The 21,507-nt window shown below is 39.3% G+C and overlaps 1 protein-coding gene and 1 long non-coding RNA gene across 2 annotated transcripts in view; both read left to right on the top strand.

Annotated features, from left to right (window-relative positions):
• The first annotated feature begins 14,255 nt into the window (after window positions 1-14,255).
• On the top strand, window positions 14,256-17,659 carry LOC115350109. Its single transcript, XR_003926325.1, has 3 exons — window positions 14,256-14,338; window positions 14,542-14,757; window positions 17,257-17,659. It is a non-coding gene; the product is annotated as an uncharacterized LOC115350109 (long non-coding RNA).
• Window positions 17,660-19,835: 2,176 nt separating this feature from the next.
• CDC42EP3 (CDC42 effector protein 3) overlaps window positions 19,836-21,507 on the top strand; it is a 35,055-nt gene continuing 33,383 nt past the window's right edge. Inside the window, exon 1 of the mRNA XM_030035350.2 lies at window positions 19,836-20,236. The gene's annotated coding sequence lies outside the window, so the exon portion shown is untranslated. The remainder of the gene's footprint in view (window positions 20,237-21,507) is intronic.

Genomic DNA, 21,507 nt, shown 5'->3' with positions numbered 1-21,507 from the left:
TTTAGTCTTTTTAAAGAAGTATATAAATGGTAAACCGCATGAGATGCATCAATTCCAGAATAACTTCTGGGGGAAATTTTTCTATCATTTTTAATTTTTCTGAATCTGCCTTTGCCTGTTCTTTAACAGTTGCCTTTTCAAAGAACGTTTCCAGCATTTGTCATTTCAAGCCTTTGTCTCCTTAACCTCACTTGTCATCTGGTCTTGCTTTACCTGTGGTCTGTTCATCCACTGACTTTTTCTATATTAAACTCTTTCCCACACATATGGCCTTTCTATCAGAGCTGGAATCACTAACTTTGGAAGACGTCTCAGGTCCTTGTATTTGCTTTGGAAATAACATCTTCCAAAAAGATTTACAAAACTCACAAGCCTGTAAATGTCATGCGGAACTACAGCTTGCTGGAATCCCTAGCTACAGCTCATAACTGAGTTAGTTGCCTTGTCTTTAGCAACTGGAGGCCTTTGTGTTTGCAACAATAGCATAAGCAAGCACTGATGCTAAATGAGATTTTGCCTAAATTTTGTTCTCATGAGGCCAAGCTGACAACTTTGAAACATCATTCAGGAGGTGTTGCTGTCAAAATAGATACTGCAAAACGTTAATTTTGTGAACATTTTGCTGATGTTGCAATTAAGTATAATGTTAATTAGAAAGTTTTTAAGAAAAGGTTGTGAATAGAAGGTTTTGATTAGAAGCCTTTTATCAATAGATTTTTATTGGACTAGATGACTTTGAGGTCAACTTCCATGCTGAGGAGAATATACTTTTCTCTCTGTACTGCTTCACTGAACATAAATCTGTGAAGATAGAGCTGTAGGTAAAGAAACAAAAACCTTAGACAGGCTTAATGGTTATTTATCCCAATGTGTCAGTAACATTGTGTTATGCCATTTTTCTCTGTTCTTATTTCATGTTCAGAAATACCAGGAACAGCTCATTCATGGCTATCTGGAATGCCTTTGGCACACCATCTTTTGTCAATGAAATGAATACTGAAAATTGGCGCTGAACACTATTCAACTTATTGAATATATTTTCAGTCTCATTCAGTGGCTGTGCTTCAATTTGGGTTTATTCCACTGGCAGAAAAGGCATCAAACAGGGAAAGGTGCCTCCACTGCAGCAGATCAGTAAGTGCTTTTGATGTCAGTGAGTTGCATCGATTTACAGTGTCTACAAGATGTGCTCCAAATTTTGTTTTCCTTTTTGTTTTCATGTCACTGCTTCTGAATACAGTAGAGGCTGTCAATAAACCCAGCACCAGATCTGTCCCACTGAAGCAGTATGCAGAACTGCTCTAGTCAGAGGTATCAGAGCTTGTTTATCTAAATTTTTAACAAACACAGTCATCCCTCCCTCTTAATCAGTTTTATATTTAAACAGGAGTATTGCAAAATTTGAGAATAACAGTCCAAGCCTGTTCAGGAATGCCATTCTTAAGGCACAGATCTCAGGAAATACATACTGTCCCCAGTCTCTACTTCCAAAAGCTGTTTTCCAGGTTAACTTCTTCTTACATTTCCTGTAGATTTTTTTCCCTGTCCAGATAACCTCGTCTTGTATTTTCATCACCTCATGAGTTTTGTTTTGCTCTGAGTTGTCTTTTTGTCCCTGGCCTCCATTATGCTTTTGTTAGGGGACATGTACAACTATTAGCTCAGTTGCACGGCTTCTAAGTTGACTGATTTGTACTATATTTCTTATAAGAATCAAAATCTATTTAAGCACCAATTCAGCCAGTCTAGTCCTTAGGTTTAATATGTATGGACAGTATCTTGGAGGATTTTATTTGTTTTCTTTTTCCTGACAGTGTCTCAAGGGCTGTAGGTGATGCAATGCCCAAGTGGTGGATAAGGAAAGTGCCAGTAGATGGTGCTGAAGAACACGCAGCACGTTCCCGGGTTTTGATTGTTGCTCCCAGCATGTGGCTGCTGGTGTTAGAGCACACACAGCTAAAGAAAGCACTCTGGATTTTCATCTTGTTAGAGTAGATTAAAAATCATGCTGTTTTCTTGAAATATTGAACAAAGAACTTTCAGCAAAAGGGGAGAACAACTTTGTCATCAAAGACATGCTACTTTGTCCATTGCAGACCTTATGTTAGAACCTTTTCCAAACTCTTCTTGCTTTAAAAAAAATCCATGTTTTCATATCATGTCATGTTCTTTACTCAACCACTGCTGCTTCCTTTTTCATTTCTTTATGCTTCATTCCAGGATATGCAACTGCTATGCATGGGGCAGCCACTGTGCACAAAATAATTTTGAGAGATTCACTTCTGCCAACCCCATCCTTTCCCACTAAATTAACACTGAAACTCCTAGGACATTGTCTCCCATCTTTGTATGACTTCCACTTTGTGACCTGGTCAAGGCTAGGGACACTTGGTAAGTTTTCATCCTGTACTGAGTTGGAGGAGACTTTCACTTTGCCAAATAACAGATAACACCACTTTTCTTCATTCAAAACCTAGAAGCCTTGAGGTAGGAGGGTAGGTTTTGGATGGAGGTGAATGGAAAGGTGGGGAAGGAGCACACTCGAAATAATTTAGATTGGTGGTAGTTAAATACATAAATTTGGTGAATGTGATTGAGGCAATTTAAATGAGTGACTCTTGCCTTGTCTTTTACTATATTGAACTTCATAAATAAAGAGATTCAGGGGACCAATTTGTCTGCCTTTGTCTGTTTTCATCCTCATCCCACTCATTCTGAAATGAAGGAAGCCAGAAATGCTGCCAATAAAATATTCAGCTCTATGAGACCTTCTTCTTGTCATTTAGGGCATGGTCTCATTTGGCAAATTTAGATCACTTAATTTCAGAAAATTCCTCTATGCCTGTCTGCTAGAGCTGCCCCCCCCCCACCAGGGAGACAGCACAAGGAAAAGCATGTTGTTACCTCCCTAACAACTCACATACTGGCTCAGTAGCACAAATCCCTCTTCACCAGTGGTTTAGCACATTACCCAACTTTATGACATATTGCAGCTGAGACCAAGACACATGTTTATTTCTGCTCCAGGGGTGACAATATCTGGCAGATTCCACCAAAACTGTCTTTGTAGTATAAAGATCTCAAAGGGTTGACGGTTCTTAGACTGTTTTCTGTACTGCCTTCATTTAGAAGACATGTTCATCTGTAGGAGTGAGGATTAAGGAAACCTCTTGTTTAACTCCTCCATATGAGAAGAATCAGCTCCACCAGCTCCTGCCCACTGGGCACAAGGCCACACACAGCTGCTCTCCTGCTCCACCACCTGTGCTAAGCATGCCAGGAAGTACAGACATGTCTTAGTTGAGCCTCAGAGACATATCCGCACTGCTCAGCTAGAGGATTTCTGGGTGACAGGGCAGTGAGGGTACCTAATATTGAAATGCTGTATTTCAGCACTCGACCTTAAGGTCTTGGGATATCTCCGGAGTGCTTGGGGGACGTAGCAGCATTGCATGTGGCTCCTAGTGTTGTTGGGAATGGCACATTTCTCAGCCCAGAGCCTGCAGCCCTCCTGGAAATGCTCTTTTAACGCTTGACAGTGATTTGCCTGCACCACCCACATCTGGCAACCCTTCTATGTAGTTCTGCATCTGCAGTGTTCATACCATTATCCTTCATCTTAGAGTCAAAAGGAGGGGAGGACTCATACAGTCCAAAGACCAGACCTGCAGCCTAACAGCCTCCCACATTCCTCCCAGTTTGGCAACTGCTAAAATGCCTAGGATTTTTTGAAAATATTTAATTTGTGCTTTGAAGGGAAGAAATCTCTATTTCAGCTTTTGTCTAATGAAAGTGACTTAACTTATTCTGTCAAAAATAGTCCACTGGATGTATAAAAGTTTCTGTTTCTGTCCATTTTATATTGCACAGTTTGTAAGAAAATTCTGCAGTGGCAAAAAACATGATCTTGTCCAGAAGCTCAGCCCATTAATAGCACACAAAGATGCACTGTATTCTGCCAGGCAAAAACACCAGACAAGCTGGAAACCAATATGGAAATATTTAATGAATTTTTCAGTAGAAGTGCCAGCTACTGTATTTCATTGAAAAGGAGGAGGATTTTAAACTAAATAACACATAGGTTTTGCAAAACGTGGGTATCATAATTTACAATGAAAATAATTTGGGTTTGGGTCACTGTAGTCACTGAAGCTAAGCTGTTATTGAAAAAATGAATTGATTTTCATATATGGTGTCTCAGAAAAACATCTCTGGAGAAAGCTCCATATATCATTTTTCTTAAATTTATATACATGTGCTCTGATCATGTTCTCATTTTATATTTGATATACACACTCAGGTAAAAACATGGGGAAGTTTTGTATTATTAAGGAAGAAAGGGTATATTTGTTTGAGTTTTCATTCCTTGAATGGATTTTAGAAGACACTATAGTTTAGCTAGGAAGATCTACTGAGAGCTTTTCTGGTCTTTGGCAGTAACAAGAGATACAGAGAAACTGAGCTGATACTGTAACTGAGAGTTACAACAGTAATCTGAGGCAAGTTATAAACTGTACTGGGTTGCATGTATTGCCATCAAAGAGATACTGTTCAGAATAGCAGAGACGAAATCTGTGGGAATTCCCTGGGTTGATCATATCCCTGGGTAATCAGTAGGAAGTGATGACAAAATACTACCAAGCCAAAAGAGCCATATTTCATATCTGCTTTCCACCACTGGAAGTGACCAGACGATGGAGTGCAGTGGCTATTGGAGTTACAGAGCCAGATAGGTTTGGCTTTTAGAGCATTTAGGACACATCTTTACAACTTGATCTCCAAATTCCACCTCCACTTCTGCATGGCATCCACAAATATACCTTGAAACGTGCTTGTGCAAGCAGTCATATATCCCCATATGAACAACTTCTCAGTAACTTGTGGAATGATGTTGGCTGCATGATTTGGCTTAAGTCATATAGCCAAGGGGTTTAATATTACATCAAAAAATAACCCATATACCTTACTGTAGGCAAGTATCTCTAAAATGGAGGATAATTTTCTTTTCATGTATTCAATGGTATCATACCTGTTACAGTGCAAGCTGAGTGTATCTTTTGGTTTTAATGTGCATTCTTCTCTTATGTCTCAGGTACACTTCTGGGTTCAAAATATGAGTGTGATCCTCCTGAATATGATTTTAGTCCCTCTTAATTTCTCTCAGCGCATTTATTACACGTTCTGCTCTTTGGGAAAGATCACTCTTGAAAACTGTCTGAAAGGCAAAAGTTATAGTTCCAGGTTAACGTGTCAAACTGATTTGTCTACAAAAATGAAATAAACATATGGTGTAAAGGAAGAGGATTTCCAGGCAACCAAATGTCATGATAACTGAGTGACTTATAGTGGTACACAATCTTAGGGGCACTAATGCACTGCAAGATAAAGTCCCACCCTTCACAACTCCAAGGAAATGTGTATTACATGTGCTTCACAATCTCTGTCTGATTTACTGCTGATATTGTAAAGTGCTCTCTAATCTACATCCAGGCTCCAACTGTATTTTAGGAGTACCATCAAGGAAATTAGCATTAATTAGATAGAGGAAAGATGAAAGACTCTAGGAAGCATTTAGGACCCAGTAATCATGTTTCCTAAAGAGAGAGACTGAGTGTGGTCAAATAAAGCTGCTGAGTGATTAGGTCAGAGGTTCCTGCTTTACAAGGGCCAAATGCAGTGAAAAATGCTGAGCAGTCAGAGCTGAGAGGGGAGGGCAGCTCCACACTTGCTATTTCTATCTGAACCTGTTCCCTCTTCCTCCCCTGCCTGTCCTTACCACAGCCACAGCCACAGCCATGGGCTGTGAATCAGAGGCAACTTCTCTGGCCCAGCTTAGTGTTCCTCGGAGAAATGCTTTGGTCACGCTTAATCTCTGAGGTGTCCAAAACCTGGAATGTAAACAGTAGAAGTAGTGAAATAATTGTCTTACTGGGGTTGTGTTCTAATGGTTTAAACTGCACTATTTCTCTGTACTCAGTCCAGCTGCAGCCACTGGGCTGTATGTAGCTGTATGGAATGGTGAACAAACTGAGTGGCAGTTTCCCAGAGCTGTGACTGCGGCAAGAGGGGAAGTATACATGTACATGAAACAAGGCTTTTGTCAACACTTAGTTCTGTAGATTGTACCTGCAGAGGTATACAAGCTCTCCTATCACCATAGAAATTATCAGCAGGTTGGATGTATCCTGCAGAAAGGACTCCAAGGTTTAGTGAGGGTCAAAAGGATGCAGTAGCCCAGAAGGAATGTTGAGAGCAGAAGAAAGGAGAAAAATAACATTTACAGACCTTGAGATGGGTTGTGTGAAGTAAGTGTCTCCTACTCAATGTATTTGACCTGAGCTGAAGATTTGTCTGAATGAAGAGAAGAGGTAAGGGTTTGCCTTTCAGGGCTCTGCCTTGGCATTGGTTCCCAAAGTGTCCCCTCATCATCTGTAAAGCTATTGCATTTCTGGTGTGCGGTGTCACCATTTCAGAAAGGCAGAGGTAAGATTGTGCTGTACAGATGATGTGTTTCTTGCTTTCATATTCTTTGTTTTCCAGAGTTTACGTTTGGAGCAATGCAATGTACTCCATCTGCCTTACTGTATGAGGCGCATGATGACACTACAGCCTGAGATTGAAGTATGAGGATACATGTCTAGAGACCCACATCACTTGTAGAATCAATTCCACTTGTCTGGAAGTGCACAATGAATGTAAAATTCTGCACTTCTGACTTGAAAGCAATTTATCTTCACCTTCTTTTGGTGTAAGCAACCATGTAAACTCTGAGAAAGTCCAGGCTGCAGACTTCAGGGTCAGAAAGATCAAATTCAATCAATAGTTGATTAATTAAAAATTATCCTTTATAATGCAGGTTGGCTACTGAAAAGCTTTGTTCACATTTACTCAGTTATATAAATTTATCAAATTATTAATTGCCAGTGGGAAGACAATGTGGTCAGAAATTTGAAGTCTGATCTTCACCACATCATTGAATCAGAATCTGGTGTCAGGTAAATCTGATCCACCCAAATTACTCCATGCATAAAATGGAAGTCACTGCTATGTCAGAGAGGATAAATTAGTTGATAATTAATGATCAGTCAATTAGTTAATAATCAAGTGTGCTTTGAATCAAAAAATGCTAAGTATTATTATCAGTTTTTACCTCTGCAGTAGGATATGACTCAGCCTTCAATTTCTAACAGTTCACGTAACTATATAATTGGAATTTATTATTTTAATAAAATTTTCATTCTGATTTTATTAGACAAAATTAAAAGAACCCTCTAGTAGACATAGTTTTGTCTAATAACAAGATTGTGACCAACTTTGGCACCAATATTCAGAAATTAAAAACCCCATTCCCATTACAATTTTAAAATCTGATTCCCCCCACACTGTGTGCAAGTTAAGCTAAAATGCTGAGGCTGAGGTCGGGCGCGCATGTGCGGCAATGCCTCTTTTTCTGGGTGGATTCAGTGGCATTCAGTGGGGTTCAGCTGAGGAATGGGGGTTTAGGGGTACTTTAGCTATTTGTGGGCTTGCAATTTTAGATCAGTATGAACAGTTGTGACATGGTGGGTCATGTGTGCATACCAGCACCAGCACAGAGTCCTCTCCAAATCAATAGCAGTCAACCTCCATGGCTCCTTGTGGGACTTCTCAATGAACAGTAGCTCTGATGGACAGACTATTTTATACTTTTAGATTTTATTGAGTATGTCTTGTGCAACATATTGATGTCCAAGGTGGTAGTTTGACAAACTCCAGCCAGCAGAAATTGGTATCAGCTGTTGCTAGAGGAAGCAATCTTGCCCTGGCCTAAGCTGTTCATGCCCTTGCCCAGATTATGTGCTACTTGGTGCCCATACAAGTACCTGGGCAGCCACAGGGTGATCTGTAGAACTGATTGGGCTGAAAAAGAATGATACTGGCATAAGAGAAGTCCCCCCACCCCCAGAGGTTGGGACATGAATCTGGGGTGGGCAGAGAGGGAAAGACAGCAGCGGCAACTTAAAATATTTGTCCAACTAGAGCTGAAAAGATCTGGTTCAAATATGGGAATTAGCTCAGCTGCAATCATCACAGAGCTCTTTGAAAGCCCATTTATCCTGCTGAGAGACATTATTAGCTTCAGGTAGAAGACATGTTTTGCTTATTATCAGAACCCATTCACTGAATTAGGAAGTACAGAATAAACATACCTTGTGCCAGCGGTGCAAAGTTTGGTTTGGGAGTTTTGCAAACATCAGGTGCTCCTGAATCACGAATGCTGATTTCAGTACATGCAGGGGGCTAACAACAAAGGACTAAACAAATTGTATGTTACTGCTGTTTAAAGACCCTTGAAGTATATACATATGTATATGTATGTACATGTGTACACATATATGTGTGTGGGTGTAAAAACAAGTTATATGGTTAAAGGGTTTTAATAATATATGTACAGGGTCAAGATTAAGGAAAGAAGAAATCTATTGCAAGGAGAAAGAGTTTCTCAATATGATCATAAAACTCATTCATGCTAATTCCATAAATCTGTATCCCCACAAGGGAAAGAGACGTGTCTAAGGCAGATTTGAATTATTTGTTTAGGTACTGCCAACTTAATGCAAGTCTTGCTGAAGTACGGAAATCCTTGTTTTGGCTCCAGTCGGCCTTGCGTTGGGTCCTGAATTTTCATGGGGGAATAGGGGACCAGGGACACAACTCACTGGAATTGCTGCTAATTCTGAAACTTGCACTCATTTTGATTTATCAGAATTATGTAGCCAGATGTTTCCCTATGTATTTTGTTCATAATTCACACTAAATATGCCTGAAATGGGGAGACTGTAATAATGTAACACTCATATTCCATATTGCATTGGTTTCGAGTATAGAGTTTATTGGAAAGTAGCAGACCGTGTGTTAGTTTTCGCATCTACTCTTGAGTTACTGTATTTTTCACAATTGAGTGGTTTACCAGTGTTTGCATATAACATAAAGGCACTACAAACACTTGTGTTTCTGGACTATACACAGTATTAGAAATCCTAGATTACTTCACCTATTTCCATGCTAAGCACAGTGTATATGACATTCTAGACACAATGAGCTGGAAATTTAAGATATGTTGTTTTGCTTTTTAATCCTTTTTTGAACCCACTATTCATTCTTCATTTTGACTTCCTCACTATGTTTTTAAGTACATGCCAAAATGTGGGATCTATACTTAATATGAGAAACTTCTTTTTGCAAACTAGTCACTGATTTTGTGACAGCTTCTCAAGCCCTTTATAGCCAGACTGCTATGTCTTTCCCCCTAAGTTACTTTAAATGTCCTTATATATTGCTGACAGGGGAGGAAAGCAGGAAAATCTTAAATGATGTTACAATGGCAGTACAGCTGCCAACATAGCTTCTCACTCTAAGTCCTATGATATTTACTATGTTTCATAAAAAAACCTCATTCCTGTAATTCTGTGCTGCAAAAAGCATGAACACATGGTACTATTAAATACATTATAAAGGCACAAGAAAAGACAAGAAAAAAAAAAGAGTACAACATTTATTTATTTTTTACTACTGTGATTTATAGGTTGACCTCAAGGCTTGACTCCCATTTTGCAAAATGTTGGGACTGGCAAGGCTAAATGAAGAAATACAGTACCTAGCTTATGTTTAAACAGCATTAAATCTTCATAGTAGCTACTGTTAATATGTGTATGTGTAAACAGACACTATATTAATAAGAAAACTTTCACTAATTATTTAATGCACATATGGAATGATTCTTACTTAGAAATACTTTTGATTTGAATAAAACTGCACAGAAACTGATGATATGCCAGAGACATCTGCTGAATGTCCACGGACATAGTGGGCTTTTAAGGAGAGTGAAATACAATATCATGTGCTGTTTTTAGAGCAAGGTATGAGGCAGACTAGGTAGAAGGTCAGACAAAGTGTATCTAACACAAAGGAATAAAAACAGCATCAACATTTTTATTACTTAAAATCTTATGATTTGGGGGAAACTATCTTATTATTTTTGGATGCCTGAGTTCTGCAATTTCATGAAATAAACTGCATGGTAAAACAGCTCCTGATAAAATTTTAATTGGTATGATCTGTCTGTTATTCTGACTGCTTTTACAGATCCCAAAGTAGCTTAGTTTGGAAGGGAGCTGGTTTGTTAAAAATGCAGTTACTATTTAAAAAAAAACACTTTAGTCAGACAAATTGACTAAATTCCTTAGGACTTATAATCTTGGCAAAAGCTGATTCTCCTTTTTTAATGTTTATCTTTGTTCCTATATTATATTATTTCTGGGAAAGAATGGATAGGGACCCCCTTCTTGACTGAAAATTCGGAATGAAAAAGTTAATGAAGCAAAACCATGTAATGAGCATAAACACAATTATGATTAAAAGGTAAACATGTTTTTGACAAGCTCACATACATGGAAATGATACCAGCAGCCCTACCTATGTACAAATCTATCCCATACATCCATAAGCAAAGGACATTGCACAACCCAAAATGCAGGGCTTTTTTTCTTTTAACTCTAGCTCACCAAGAACCAGACAAGCACATCTTCAGCAATGAGAAAGCCACAGGGCAGCATGTGCATTTTGCATAGAGGGCTGCATTCCATTCATGCACTGAAATTAAAGCTAAATGGAAACTGAAGTTCCTCAGGGCAAGAACCATAACTTCTAATTACCAAAGGTAAAAGATAAACTGGAAAAAAAAATATTCTTTCAGATATGGCTAGAATTATGATGTGAGTCTTAGAAATATTTATCTTTCCTTCCATAAGTGAACATTCTTCTGGTAACTTGGAGTTTTTCTTGGACTCTTATTGCTGTTTCACAATGATCTAAGGCTTTATTTGTAGTCTTAGTGGTGCTTATATAATTACATAAATCTAAAATAATAGAATGTCTGATTATTCTAAATTCCAGTTAAAATGAGTCAATTGAAATAGGAACTATACCTCAGTGTTTCAGCTACACTTCAGAGGGTCATATATTCATGTGCTCAGCGGGCCACAGAATGAGTGATCTTGTCACAGGAGATCACCAGGAGTCCTTTGAAATCCCAAATATAATTAAATGTCTAATATGTGCTCACAAATATATTAAGCCACAAAAGGCAGCAGCATCCAAAATCTCTGGTAGTCCTGAAAAAACACAAGAGTTGGGCCAAGTGAGAAATGAGACTATCTCCGCTGAGAGCTTGTCTTTGAGAAAGAACTCAAGAAAGCCGAGGCTAATTAACTGAAAGTACAGAATTAAAGTTGATTAAATAGCTATTCTCATGCAAGTGAGGATAGGACCAGCTGAACTTTGCCGCAAATGCTTTATGTCTGTGTGGCACCACCATATATACCTCTGGAATTTCCTAGATCTACTGCCCCTCCACAGAGTAATTCTGTAACATTAGCCCAGTAATTAAAGCTGCTTCTTCCTGTAAGTGTCAAACTGATAACACAGGTCCAGTGTGGCTGTATAACCCATGTGGAGTGTATCCTATGCTTGTCAAACCACCAGGCATTGTGCGAGTGAGGTATATACCCATATTGTGTGTCCACACTCTGTGGTTGTCTTCAGCCTCTGTACACAAGCCAGGTCCAAAACTGTCAGCTCATATGTCAGTATAGGGCATATGCAAAACAGTATCTGACCTTTCACCAAGAACTAGTCTCTAGGAAGGCTGAAAATCCCAGACAAATATAGAAAGTGATCAAAATTTGCCCAGGCAAGATTTCCAGGCAGGAAGAGGGCACATGCTGGGAAACAGAAAGCAAACAACAAACCAGGGGACATGCCAGGAATGGCAGTTTTGCTGTATCATTCACAGCTGTTAATGCATGCTGTTGCTGTTGGAAAGTGTGTAAATATAAATTTGAAAAGTCCTTCTTGCAGAAGCATGTCTTCCTACTGACTAATCAAATCATGAAATCAAAAGTCTGTATTATATTATATATTAATGACTAGAGCTGGATCAAACTCAATTCAGATTCATTGCATAATTTTGCATGATTACAGTTCACCTTTTTCTGTTGCTAAGGTCAGAAAAGTCTTATTAAAGATACACAACTGTAATTTCTCTTGTTTAGGATTAAAGGAAACCTTAGGAGGAATGGGATAAGACATGCTGAGAAATTCTCTCAGTAGTTGTTCATAATGAAAACCAAACACCTTACAAGATATGTGATAAAAAATACAAAACGTTTAAAAAATGCAGTGTTTAAAAGGAAACATAATTTTCAATACTTTGACTAGAAATGTAATGTATTGCCAGTAGAGTAAGCTGGATTTTGTAGGCAGAGTCCTTTGCAGAGCACAGCAGATCTGACACTAAACTTTTCCAGATTACAAACTGAGTAACAATAGCTCACATCTTTGGCACATGCTCTCCCCTGTGCTCCCCAAGAAACTCTTGTAGGTGAGAAGTCCCTAAGCCTTTGGCTGGCTGCCAGTCTCAGGATGTTCACTTTCTCTTTCAGTGTAGGCTAGAGGCAAAAATGGCAAAAAAATGTAGGAAAACATTCAAGACAGCTCTTAGTACTGGGTTCCGCTCACTAGTGCATTACTGTGTTTGGACTGCGAAAAAAAAGGAACCAAGGCAGAAAGTCAAAGCAGATCAGAAATCACTGTGTTTCCATACTGCAATGTGTACTATATGCTGCCATGAGGAGTTTTGTTACCATGCCCTTCTCCTTTGGAGAAAACATTCTCCATCTAGTAAGAATTTGCTGAATGTTGAATGCTTCCCTATTAATTTTGAATACTGGGGCCAAGAAATGTGCACCTGCGGATCCTGATACGCAGCTGGAGCAACATTCCAGCAGGCTCCTGCAATGACTCATCAGCTCTGATCCAGTTCTCCCTCCAATTAATGAAAATGATAATACCTTCAAAGTCCAGTTTTAAGCCTTTTATCTAGAACCCCTTGTCCATTGCTAAAAAATAATTAATTACTTCCTCTGATACACATGGAGGTTCAGGATGTTTTACAGAGAACGCTATAAAAGTATATTCATCTCCACTTAAAAGCTGATTTTCATGTCAGTGCCTTAACTTAGCCTGTTATATTAAGAACCTGCTTTTAAACAAAAAGTACAATGTTATCTACTTACTGCAGACACTTTTGTTTCCTCTTCTATTAATGAATTTATGAAATTATCCAAATATAAGGTAGAAGAAAATCTAGACATATATGTTTTGGAAAAGAAAATAGGAATTAAGTAATCACTGTCAGGCTAACCTTTTGCTTTGCACCTTCTTCTTCAAACTAAACTATCAACAAACATAGGACAGACATGAACACTCCATCTTTTCTTATAAATATCTAAGATCCAGATATTATCACTAATGTTTTTGCATTACAAGGCTCCTGATACCTGTGGGATTTCCTTCTGATTTGCACTACACTTAATGAAAGCAGAATCAGCCCCTTAAAAGATCATCATTTTATCAGAATTTGGCCTGTCAGCATACCCTTTTTTTTCTTAACCTAATAGTAACAAATAGGAGCTCTGGGTAGAGGCCTCAAGCACCAGACTTAATTTGAAGGATGATGAAGTAGTAAATTATCTCAGCCTTTCCCTTCCATTAATAAAGCAACACAAAACGCTGCATTATTTGATTATGCCATTTTCTTTATGAGACCTACGTTATGGAAATGAATACTAATAGTCACCATTTGGTTGCTGGCAAAAAGAGTGTTGGCAAAAGACACAGCTACTATTGGAGGCTGTTGTCCCACCAAATCCTGTGAAATTCTCTTTTCACCCTTTGAAACTTAGAAAAACAAACACAGTGAAAGCATAGGACATGGACGAACGGTGAGGAAGAACAAGCAGCCTTGATAAAAGTTACACAATTATTGGGTAACTGCAGAGACAGTTAAGAGAAAATACATAATTCTGTGCAGTCAGCCACAGATTTAATCCGGCCCCTGCTTTCCCTTCGGGGTGCCCACTGCAGACCCTCGCAGCTACCGACGGGACTGTGAGTTTCTGCCAAACCCACCCCCAGTCTTTGCAGCAAATCCCTCACTTCGCTCTTGGCAGGTGCTTACCCCATGGCTAGAAGGATGCCAGCTCCCAAGGGGGAGTCCTGTCCTGCTAGAAACACCCTGGGGCTGTGCACCATCAGTGCAAGGAGTCCTCGAGCAGCAAGCAGGCAATGCCCAGTTCCTGCCTTCCCACTGTCCCCCACTCGCCAATCTGCCCCTAATTACAGGTAACAACCGTGGAGGGAGAGAAAGGCTGATTACTAGAAGGTCATTACTTCTGGAAGGTCAAGAAGCACCATATGGATGCTGTGGAAAGAACTTCGATGTGAGATGCAAACAAGGGTAAGGTGTGGCTTGTGTGTTTTGAACCTAGAGAGGGGTGACTCTCACAGTCAAACCAAACTATCGCTGTAGAACAAGCCTGAGGCCTGTCTAAACTGGTGAATCCAGAGGCACTTCTGATCCCCTGGGTGAGGGAAGCCCAGCTATTTCCCAGCTGCATAATAGAGGGAAAATCAGACAGGCGCTGTCTCTTCCCTGCCCAGGTTTCTGCAGGAAGCAACATGGAAATGGAGCAGAGAGCTGCCATGTGCTCAGGGCAAGACCATGACGGAGCCATGAAGAGGCCTGGATCCTGATTGCATACCAGAGCAGGCATCTGCCCTCAGCCTAGGCACAGGCTGGATGTGCCAACTGCATCTACCAGGGACACCTGTGTTCCACAGGGAATGGGAAAGATCCTTGGAAAACAACGGGGCGAGGTTCGTTTGTAGCAGCTCTCAGCCCAGGGTGATCTAATGGTGCTGCAATCGCACGTACTCACATTCCTTGATTCAAATCTACCATAAGCTAATCGATGATCCATTTGTCTCCCCATTGGATAGCAAATAATAGGGGTTTAGATGCCAAATAGGAATGCGACACAACAGGGGAAGTTTAAAGCTCCTATTTATTTGGGACTTCCCCATATTGAGATTAGCAGTCATAGGAGGGCTAACTGAGCAGGAAGGATATTATGGGCTATTGCCTGCTCTTTGCAGCCAATTCCTTTCAAATCCATACAGGATGTAACCTTGTCATCCTGTTTGAAAACATTCTTCACATGTTGGAGTATTCAATGCTAAGAGAAAAGGTGGCTAAAAGGTTTCTTATGACCACAGGGATCAAGAGACACATATATTTGTGAGGATGAGCGTCACAGAACAACTCTTTATATCATCCTGCTGGCTCACCACACCTGTGCACGCATTGTGTTTTTTAGGAAGTGTTTCACTTTGCAATATCCTGTACTGCTCAGCTGAAGCCACAGCTATTTACAGAAAATAGCAATACTACTCCAAAATGAGATGTGCTGGAATGTAGAAGTTCAGTGTTTCTTGATCCTTCTCTAGTGCTGACTGTCATGTCCCCACCCACAGAAAAGACTATTTAGCAGTAAGGTAATTCAATTCAGAACAGTATTTATCTCTACAGTCAATATTTTCCTTTCAGGTAATTCCTTTTGAGGAGAATAAAACTTTCTTACCTTGCAGAAAAGGAATCCCCCAAAATATAAGGCATGCATAATAACATCATTGGCGCTATGTCCTTATAAGTCAGTTTGATGTCCAGGCAGGACTTTCTGTTAAGGGCACGTTTTGCCAAATCCCAGCAGTAAAGTACCAGCAAGTTCCATGGGAACTAATAATGAACTATAAAGCCCACCTGTTTGTGTGCTGCATCATTATGGTAGCTTGCTTTTAATGGCACCTTCCTTCCTACATTTTTATTTCCATTTCACTTTTAAGAGACTGCATATTTCAAAATTAATTTCCCTAGGTGTTAATAATGTTAATTTGTTAATATTGTGGGATTTTATTTATTCTAAATAACAGTGTAATTTAAAATCAGATATAAATAACTTGCTAGTCAACATGCTCCAAACTTGTAAATCTTATTAGGCATAATGCCAGGCAGAGAGCTACCTGAAGTCAACAAACTTTCCTTTGAACTCAAGTGGGCCATAAGATAACTTCTCCCAGAAGAAATCCCTGGGACTGCTCCACAGTAGGGAGTGCTGGGCATTGTGATTGATTGGCCTTACAGACTAAACCTTTAATTCGAGGTTTGTATTTTTAAAATCCAACAGTTTTTCAGATAATGTAGCATCAATGTGTGTAAGGTCCTTAAATATGACCCCTTTATTTCTTGCAAGTCAGTGTGTGTGGAGGGATGGGCTCTGTGGGACCTGTGAGCTGCCACAGAACACTCTGGAAGCCTTTTAGGGGGGTAGACCCATACTTTGAAAGGCTGCACATCACAAAATAGGTTTTTGACAGAGTTAAGTTAGAAGGATTTGTCAGCACTTGTTATGTTTCACAGCTCAGAAATGCAGTTCCATACAGAGAGTGTATTATTAACCAGCATGCAATTTCTGCAGGATGTCATGAATCACAGGTTGTGGGACATCCTCCTGAAAGGCTCCATAAATTCTGAGTCACTTTAAAAACAAACATTACACAATGGCAAGCAAGGCCAAACTAAGGTAAATATGAAAACACTGAGATGCAGAAATAGGATACCTTCCTTTGTCTCCTCCCAGCTGATACCTTCCTCCCTTCTCCAAACCGTTGGAAATGCTGAGGGCTCTGGCATCCCTTCAGGAAGGATCGCCTCTGCATCTCCACGTGCTCATCCTACCAAATCAGAGCCTGAGTAATTCTTTGTTCAGGACTTCAGGAACTGGTTGACTATGAGTAAACACTGAGTAAGACTCCTTCCTTTCTTGATGGAATCCACTAGGGAATTTATTGTAATCTGTTCTGGCATATTTTTTTTTTTCCAATTATGCACTTTTAACGTAGTTTTTTTGTAGTTGGACATGTCATGAGAGAGTGATCACATGATATTTTTCCATGGTGCCAAGGTTTTTTTTCCAAAACATGTGCCTGTACTGCATAAAATATACAACTGAGGTTTGCATGTCAGTTAGGAGTCCAGTTAACAATGGAATAGACTGAGTATAAAAATCATCTCTTCAAGGATAGAAACGCAAGACAGCCACACATGGCTGGAAATCCAAAGCTGAGCACTAATATCCTAGCTTTAAGCTGATGTGACTCCAGTATTAAACTGAAGATTGATAAATCTACCTGAAATATTTGTAAGGAACTCAAAGTTTATGGGGAAAAAAAGACACTCCCACTTCTTACAAATCAGATCAAAATGGAGGAAAAATAGATATCTAAAAGCAAAATTTCACATTTTTCTGTTTCTTTCAGGTTTACTTCTTACCACCTTGGACAAACAGAAGTCAAATATAAAGATGCATGCAATGGAATTTCTAAGTATTCAAACAGGCTGAATAAACAAATGGTTGGAAAGTGGTGTGGTTTTCTGCTCTCTACACAGTGCTAGCTCAGATCCAGCAAGGTTTCTTAGATTCCATATTGTCTGCACTTACAGGAGGGCTTGTGACAAACTTTTGGGCTTTTTTTTTTTTAATTCCATCGGCAGATGATATCAACTCAAATGCATAATGTGGTTTGGGTTAACACATACCTCTGTGTAGCAACCTGAAAATTTAGACCAAATAGAAAGAGGTGTTCTTAGAGGTTTCAGGGCACTGGCTACTGCAAGTAATGGAAATCTTGTAACAAAACCACTTCGTGTATTTCTAGTAAACTGGCAGATGTTTCTAACTGACTCTATTTGTTCCATTCCAGTAGTTTCTACAGACATAAGTGTAAGTGTAACACACCTATAGTAAACAGCATTTTAAAAAGCCAACGTTAAACATACCTGAACCCAAATAAAAACCTATAAGTATTGTGGTTACTTAAGAACAACAAATTACGTCATTCAGCAGAGTGACTGTTGATTAATGTCTGGTACACATTTTTCTTCTTTAAAATACGTATTCCAGTCATACCAGTTTGCTTAAGAGGTTACTCAAAAAGGATAATTTGGCTAAAACAGAATGGGATTTAAAATATTCACTGAGTGTCAAAATTCCCCCAAAACATAAGCACCTGATTCCGGACTAAGCTACTGCAGGCAAGATTCCTACTGAATTAAATGGGAGTTTTCTTATTCTAGGCTTTAATTACACTAGCAGGGTACTTTTTGGCTGTAGTTAATGGCCAGTTTGTAGGCTGTTCCCACATTTAAAAACATTAGTCCACTTGCTTCCCAAATGATCTCTTAGGATGCCATATTTATGTATGTGTGGGATGGTGAGGAAGGGAGAGAAGGAGTTAATGACAGTTATATTCTTCAGATAAAAGTATTTTTGTCTGCGTCAAAACCCACCACTATTTATCACAAGTAAATGTATTTTTCCAGCACTGTCATATTATTATCCTATGCAATTTGATCAGTGTTTTAATCACATACACTGTGTTCTTTGTTTAGCCAGATGTCAGGTCATCTAATTATATAACAGCATTGGTAAAAACATTACCATAATTGATGTGAATATTATGAAAATTAAAACATACATAACAGTTATATTTATTATTAGGTTTCCAGACATTTTTCTGCAAATGCACTAAGTATCTTACAAAATGGAGGTATCTATAAAAAATTTATTTCAGGTTTTATCATGCTTACCATTTTTAAGCTTTCCCTATATTTTGTTCCCACCAATACTTTCCAGTCTATAATAAATGGCTACATCCTTACCATGTGTAAGAAAAAGGTGTGAACCTGCATGTCCAGGATTAGCTACTTCCATCTTTCTCAAACTGCGGACTCCTAAAAATTTTTCTGTGCAGATACAAACCTACTGACAATGAGCATTCTTTCCTCATTTACCTTTCGTAAGACCCTCTGAAGTGGGCACCAGAGGCCCACAGAGAACAGGTTCAAAACTAGTGTTTCAAAAGTAAGGTAGCAACTCACTTCTCTTAACTGCTCTGGGGATACCAGGCAACAGAAAAAAAGTCAGACCTTTACAAACTTGCGGGTTTTGGTGGTTTCAAGTTTGGTTTGTGACTTGTGTAAGTGGTGAATTAGAGAATATTTGTGGGACTGTGGAATAGGTAGTTTTATTTTGCATTTTGAATGCGGATTTTGTTGATACTGATGCAGAGGATAGACATAGCTAATCACATTTGTGAGAAGGAATAAGTCTCTAGTGTTTATGGAATCTATGGCAGAGGCAGACATGGTCCCAATCTACGGGGCATAGGACAGGAGCTGCAGACCTATAGTAACACCAGGAGATGCAAAAGTGCATACCTTAGTAAATACATAGTAAAGACACGTCTCTATGAAGTGCATTTCTTTAAGTTATGCCTGTGTGTAATTTCACACCAGCACCATACCATTGATCTTAATAGTTATTCCTGACTTACAGTAAAATCAGCTGAGAATCAATTTCATAGTACTTAAACAATGTGTGAAGGCCAACATAAGAAAATATGAATCAGTCCTTTGTTTCTGGTGGGAATAGGGTCTCAAAAATATATTCATGGCAAAGAAAACTGGAATTGTTGATTTTTTAGCTCAGCAGAGCTACGTTCAAGTGTATCTATTCTGGTACTGTATTCAGTTATGGGACATACTGTGATGTCTGAGGTTGTATTTACTGGTTTTAACTGCATACTCAATTGCACCGTTCTATGGTGTGCTGTGGGAAAACTGGTCTGTCCTTTGTGAGTACCTGTACAGATGAGACTTTGTCCCATAAACATAGTAAACTACTTTCAGCTTGGCATGCTGAAGTTTTCTCTCTGCAACCTCTATTCCAATCAGTGGTAAGGCATGAATCCAACTTGGAGCACTGATCTGTTCCAGCTGTTGGCATTAATGCAACTTTCATTTTGGAACCAGGAGGTAAATGCAAGACATGAGAAATGTTTGAAGGCATTTTGTCAGTGACTTCTTGTTAGCCAGCAGCATGCCTGGCTAACAGCAATGTGCAGACGCAGGGGCAGCTGATACAGATTTTTATAGCTATGAAATCCCATAATGCTGATCAGTGATGCTGTGGTAAGGCTGCAGAGAGCAATGAAACAACCCTGTCTTGCAGACAAGAAGGGATATCAGAAGAGCCAAATCTACAAGAAGAGGAAGGTCCTATGAAGCTGTTGGAATCGCTTGCCCCTTCACTTGTCCAGTGAAGATAAGCCCTTAAGGAATCTGTAAAAATACCCCAAAACCCAGAAGATCTTCTAATCCTCTAAATACATCCCATCCAAATCCAAAAATGAAGAAAAACTGAAGCTACATTACAGCTGGAATTGTCTCATCATCCAGGTAGGACACTGTGGTCTAAGGTATTTGCCATCTTTTGCTGCTTTATTAATACCTAGCCAAAGGAGTGTGCAAGGACCCAAAGGACACAGCTGGCTTGCTAAGCTCTCTTTTCTCAAGTGGTGGGGGGAAGGGGTTCTGTAGTAGGTGATGTTGGGGGAACACAACCTTCTCCGAAGGCATGCAGAAGAACTGCTTCCTGGGAGAAACTCTGTCTGCCTCCCTCTGCAACCTCTTCCTTCCAGCACTGAAAGCCAGAATAGAGCTCTAATTCTCATCTGCATCAAAAATAAGAATGTGACCAAATTTGGTTTGTCCTGCTAGATTTGCAAAGTGTTTACAAAAGAGTTAATGGAAGTGAAACTTGGGGAGAAATTGTTTAGCTTAGCAGCAAGGGTATGAGGAATGTGAGATGCATATGTGATATCTGGATTCCGGACTGAAATTTACAGTTACCTTTGCTTTATCCTCTGTGAACTCTCATTTTCAGTAAGTGAAGGTCATGTAAAATGACCCTTTACCAGCCCACATCCACACCCAGCCGACTTCAGCATTTCCTAATTAGGTTATATTCAATCTTTATAATGTGCTTGTAATAGATGTGGTACTGTAGCATAATCTCAACTGATATTATTCACTTCCCAGGAATGTACAGCTGAAGCTGCTCTGCAGGCTCTGACTGAAAACAATGGGTGTGCAGCTGACAAATAAACGTAGCTATTTTACATGCCCTGGTCTATTTGGATGCCATTGTTTAAGCCATGTCTGCTGAACAGGTATTCACATTAGAAAAACAAGCATATTACAATTTTCTGATGTGGCAGCTATTTTTGAAACTCATTAAAGCTTGCTAGTGCTTTTCCCATGCAATGAAAAACTGGAATTGCCTGTTTTAATATTGGCTGGCAGTTATGAATGGTTTCAGCTCACATTTTATAATGAAGAAATGAGCTCATGCTATATAATTGCGGGCTATCCCCAAGAATACTTTTATTCAGCGTTACTGTCAGACTAAATTAAAAACGCCAAAGAGCCCGATTCCTCAAGATCCCAGGTGCTCTCAACTCCCACAGTAGTTAATGGAAGGGAAGAGTACTCAGCAGTTTCAGTAGTCCCTAAATCCTGATAGTGATGCACAAATTTTCATATTAAGCAAGGCAATATTTTGCAGAGCTCTCATTGTTCTTTCACTCTTCTTTTTCTTTGTAAAGTGAGCAATTATTGCTAAAAGTAATATTTATTCTATGCCATATCCATTTATTACATTTGTATGA

Source organism: Aquila chrysaetos, chromosome 13 (assembly GCF_900496995.4).
Source record: "Aquila chrysaetos chrysaetos chromosome 13, bAquChr1.4, whole genome shotgun sequence".
NCBI lineage: Eukaryota > Metazoa > Chordata > Aves > Accipitriformes > Accipitridae > Aquila > Aquila chrysaetos.
This window is presented reverse-complemented; position numbering and strand designations above follow the sequence as displayed.